Source organism: Lycium ferocissimum, chromosome 4 (genome assembly GCF_029784015.1).
Source record: "Lycium ferocissimum isolate CSIRO_LF1 chromosome 4, AGI_CSIRO_Lferr_CH_V1, whole genome shotgun sequence".
NCBI classification, from domain to species: Eukaryota; Viridiplantae; Streptophyta; class Magnoliopsida; order Solanales; family Solanaceae; genus Lycium; species Lycium ferocissimum.
The window spans coordinates 49,564,284-49,569,962 of record NC_081345.1 but is presented as its reverse complement, the minus strand read 5'-3'; positions in this window follow the sequence as shown (position 1 = coordinate 49,569,962).

Genomic DNA, 5,679 nt, shown 5'->3' with positions numbered 1-5,679 from the left:
TCTCTTTTTGTGTTTGTCTCATATGTTCTAAAACGTAGGTACGAATTTGGATCTTTTGCTCGTTTCAATATTTGTTTTTATGTTAAATTGTTATTTGTTGAATTAATATCTTTGTCTTCATCGTTTTTTATATTTAATTGATCCTTTTTTATTTAAAATGATAATGTCTTGTTATAGTGTCGTATGATTTTTTGAACTTTAGTTTCATTCCCATGTATATATTTTAGTTTTTTGAATGTCGTATTATGAATGTCGTAATATGTTTTAGTTGATTTTGATATACGTTTTGGTTTTTTCTTTGTTGAATCATTGAAGTTTTGCTCGTGAAGCTTCGTTTTATGTTGTTGCTGCTGTTTTTATTTAATAATCTGGTTTTTGTGAAGAATGTGTTTGTTTGAGGCAACATATGCCTGGTCCGGCAGAGTTATTGATTTTTGAAACTGAAGTTATGCCGGTTCCGGCATAAAGTTATGCTTGTTCCGGCATAACTTCATGAATTAAGTTAATTTATGTGTGCTTGGTTTTATGGTGTTTTCTTGTTAATAATTTTGATTTTTATGCAATCTTATATGTTTTTGGTATTGTTTTGTTAATAATGTTTTGTTTTGGTTATGAAAAATGAAAGTTTGCCTCTCACGGCATACTTTGTAATTTTGTAAACTGAAGTTATGCCGGTTCCGGCATAAAGTTATGCTTGTTCCGGCATAACTTCATGAATTAAGTTAATTTATGTGTGCTTGATTTTTTGGTGTTGTCTTGTTAATAATGTTTTTGTTTTGCTTATGAAAATGAAAGTTGCCTCTAACAACATACTTTGTTCTTTTGCAAAGTAAACTTCTGCCTCCTCCGGCATATTTTTCTAGTTCTAAACACTTGCGTAAATTTTTATTTTGCTCATGAAAATAAAAGTTTGCCTCTAACAGCATACTTTGTTCTTTTGTAAATGAACTTCTGCCCCCTCCGTGAGACTTGTCTAATTCTTAACGCTTGTGTACTTTTTTATTTTGCTTATGAAAATGAAAGTTGCCTCTAACAGTATACTTTGTTCTTTTGTAAAGTAAACTTCTGCCTCATCCGGCATACTTTTCTAGTTTTTAACACTTGTATACTTGATGTTTTGCTTATGAAAATGAAAGTTTACCTCTAACAGCATAATTTGTTCTTTTGTAAAGTGAACCTTCTGCCCCCTCCGGCAGACTTGTCTAATTCTTAACACTTGTGTACTTTTTATGTTGTTACTGCTGTTTTTGTTTAATAATCTGATTTTTGTGAATAATGTGTTTGTCTGAGGCAACATATGCCGGGTCCGGCAGAGTTTATGATTTTTGAAACTAAAGTTATCGGTTCCGGCATAAAGTTATGCTTATTCTGGCATAACTTCATGAATTAAGTTAATTTATATGTGTCTTGATTTTTTGGTATTGTCTTGTTAATAATTTTGATTTTTATGCAATCTTATGTGTTATTGGTGTTGTTTTGTTAATAATATTTTGTTTTGGTTATGAAAAATGAAAGTTTGCCTCTCACGGCATACTTTGTAATTTTTTAAAGTGAACTTCGCCCTCCCATGAGACTTGTCTAATTCTTAACACTTGTGTATTTTTTTGTTTTGGTTATGAAAAATGAAAGTTTGCCTCTCACGGCATACTTTGTAATTTTTTAAAGTGAACTTCCCCCTCAGGCAGACTTGTCTAATTCTTAACACTTGTGTATTTTTTTATTTTGCTTATGAAAATGAAAGTTTGCCGCTAACAAAGATACTTTGTTCTTTTGTAAAGAGAACTTTCTCCTCCTGCGGAGACTTGTCTAATTCTTAACACTTGTGTACTTTTTTATTTTGCTTATGAAAATGAAAGTTGCCTCTGTGACATACTTTGTTCTTTTGTAAAGTGAACTTCGGCCTCCTCGGGCATTCTTTTCTAGTTCTTAACACTTGCGTAAATTTTTGTTTTGCTCATGAAAATGAAAGTTTGCCTCTAACAACATACTTGCCTCTAACAGCATACTTTGTTCTTTTGTAAAGTGAAATTCTGCCTCCTCCGGCATACTTGTCTAATTCTTAACACTTGTGTAATTTTTTATTTTGCTTATGAAAATGAAAGTTGCCTATAACAGCATACTTTGTTCTTTTCTAATGTAAACTTCTGCCTCCTCCGGCATACTTGTCTAGTTCTTAACACTTGTGTATTTTTTTTTATTTTCCTTATGAAAATGAAAGTTTGCCGCTAACGTTGACATACTTTGTTCTTTTCTAATGTAAACTTCTGCCTCCTCCGGCATACTTGTCTAATTCTTAATACTTGTGTATTTTTTTTATTTTGCTTATGAAAATGAAATTTGCCTCTAACAGCATACTTTGTTCTTTTGTAAAGTAAACTTCTGCCTCCTCCGACATACTTGTTCAGAACTTTGCTCGATTATTTTTTGTCAATGAAGTTACTACAATTTCAAGTCTAAGTCATTGAGCATTGTATACTAATCAAATGGAACGTATAAACTAATAAAAATCGAACAAAGCAATAAATTTGATCAATTCTATGTTGTTGAGTAAAATTATGATTCGCAATGTTGAATCTCAAGCGCATATCGATTGTTTAGTTCATAGAAGATGATTTGTTGTTATTTTCAAATATTAACAAATCTAAACTTAATAAAGCATGAAATTGAGTTGAATTGCATTCAATTGAAACGCTATATATTATATATTTTATCTTTTTCGATGTTGTAGCAGCAAAATCAATGGAGATTTCTCCGGTGAAATGTTGGAACGATGGAACGATTGAAAGGTTTGTTGTTGAAATGATGGATAGGTTTAATTGGATGTTTGGGGTTCATTACAGACTTTTAGATTTTTATATGTTATGGATAGGGATAGTAAAGTCTTTTTCTTATTATCTTTTAGCTTAGAAGGGCAAATATTAAAGACCACGCATTACGGGGGCAAAAATTAAAGACCAACGCATTTGAAGGGCATTCGCGCCAATTGCCCCATTTGATTTCTATGAATAATAAAAATAAATGGAGTACATAGCTTTAGCTAGCAGTGTTCTTGTAGAAGTTCTCAACCGTCAATCAGTATTTTAAAAGCGAGAATGTGAGACAGACATGTATTTTACTTAATGTATATAGGGCGAAGGTAAGCCCCGATAAAGACACAAAGACAATATAAAGTAATCACATTAAACTTCGGCTATATAATTTCAGGAGAAATACTTAAATGATATTCATCCTCATTATGTTCTCAATTATAAAATATACAATAGACTATGTCATGCTTTTTGAGTTATTTTCAAATTTCAGATTTCTGGAGATGAATAAAAACTTTACCGTTCATTTTTAAGAATTGTCGGGTTCATGAGTGTCAATTAAGGAGTTAAAACATGATGATTTGCACAAAAACTGTGGGATGAACCTCAAGTATTGAGCAATAGGTGCGTTTAGGACGCACAAACGGGTGTTCAAGTGTAGTCTTAGGGGCACTTTACAAGTGCCTGCCGCAGGGGTGCTCCAGACAACTCGCAAAAAAAGCGTTTAAAAACAGAGATCGCAATCAGTAACTAGTTATTTTATTCATTTTACCATAACTTGCACTAGCATTTTACTCATTTTATTCATATTCCTACACGTTAAAACTCAGATCTTATCCATATAAAATATTACTTACCTGACCTGCTAAAATTTGGTTAGATTGAATTGAAAAAATATGAATAAGCTCACATACGTATATATGTGGAAACGTATATATTTTGTATTATATTCATTGTAAAATGAAAAGTCTAGTAAGTTAGATATCCTCATATATATAATTCTTCGTCATTATCTTTACTTCTCCTTCATATTTAGTTGTGAGTTGTAACTGTTTTACTCCGAAATTGGGTAATAAGTTGAATTTGTAAATGAGGTTTAGGATATGTGGGCACTTTAATCTATTTTTTGATGAACGAAGAATATATAAGTATGTTTTGCTTATAAATGACTTAAGTGTAAGTAAATCAATATGCTAATGATAGGATACACGTGTTGGGGTTATGGATTTGAGCTAAGATTTATGTGTATATTCCGTGCAATATTGAATAATATGATTCAATGAATTATATAGCTATAAACTGGACCAAAATCAGAGAAAGTGAGGGAGAGAGAGAAAGCTTCAATATATATTAAAATACAATGTTTTGGATCTGAAAAAGCCAACCCCTAAAAGTAGGGAGTGTCCTCTATTTATAGTTTTCCTCTATGGGCCCTTCCTCCTCATGAAGCCCTTTTAGAAATAAAGAAACCCTAATATGGATAAGGTTGGGTCTTACGGTCTGACACCCGTACGACTGACAGAAACAGGTGACAGAATGATCACAAGTGGCGATTGAATGACTGATTAACGGGACCAACGGCCACGATCACAACGGTCATGAAGAAACCAGGCTAACGGCCACGATCGACTCGGCCATGGAGAAACCGGACCAACTGCACTTAAGAAGTTATCGCCGGATAAATCGGACCTTACGATTTTCTTCAAACTTCTTCTGACCAAGCATCATTGGTGCAATACCGTCGGTCTGAGCACTTGTGTTTGTCTTCTTTCTTTTGTTGGTCCCCGGTCTCACCGGACAAACGCGAACCCGATTTTTATCATATACAGATAGTCCCCACACTTTCTGGATCGAGGGTTTGCCGGAGTAACGGGAAGTGGATGGATCACGAAACTGGTGGTTCCGTAGGCTCGTTATTATCTTCTCATTTTGGCGGGAACAGTTGTCACATTCTTCTGCCACCTGCCACGAGTTGCACCCCGTACGGCCAATCTCTGCAACAGCCGTTACGCACGTCTTTTTAAATCACGTCTCATTAATTATGGGACACGTGGCGTCCTCCGGTTGGTCGAGATTTGTAACCGCCCCAGACCCATGCCTATATAAAGCCTTCACCGTCCTCCATTCTTCACTTTTACTTCTTCATTTTTACCACTTCACTTCAGTTTATTCACTTCTACTTCTTCACTTCTGTTCTTCATCGTCAATTCATTATCTTCATTTTCATCGTTGATTCAGCCATTTCAATACCCATATTCGTTGCTTGAAACTGTTTTGCAAGAAACTCGTTTTCACTCAAGCACTGCTCTTTGATTGAAGGCGCTGCTTCATTCCTTCATTCATTCACTTCTTTCACTTGCTGTTTCACCTTTCTTATCTTCTTACCAAATTTCCAACCTTCTTTTCCGTCTATTCCGAATGTCTGCCAATACCGAAACCACTTCCCAGGACGTTCCCTAAGTTTCTTCTCAAGGAGCCGAGCCAGTATCTCAGCCGAAGGGGAAAAACATAGCCGAGCCTACGGCTTTAGACATAGTACCGACCAAGCCCAACTTCAATAAAGAATTTGAAGCCGAAAAACCTTCTTCGGTCGCGGATAGAAGGTATGATGTAAGGCGATACCCCTCGTCCATTACCGAGGACAAGCTTGATCAGGTCCGGGTTGACTGTGGATAGGATAATCGTCCGGTGCAGGTGTATTCCCCGGCCCTGATGAGTCAATCACCGACCACAAGAAGGCTTCTTATATGTCTACACTTACCCCTTCACGCTGAAGCTCGAACCTTCAATCGACCCGGTCATATTGGAGATGTGCCGACTTATAACGTGACCCTCACTCAACCGGTCCGATAACTGAGGACGGTAGCTTGCC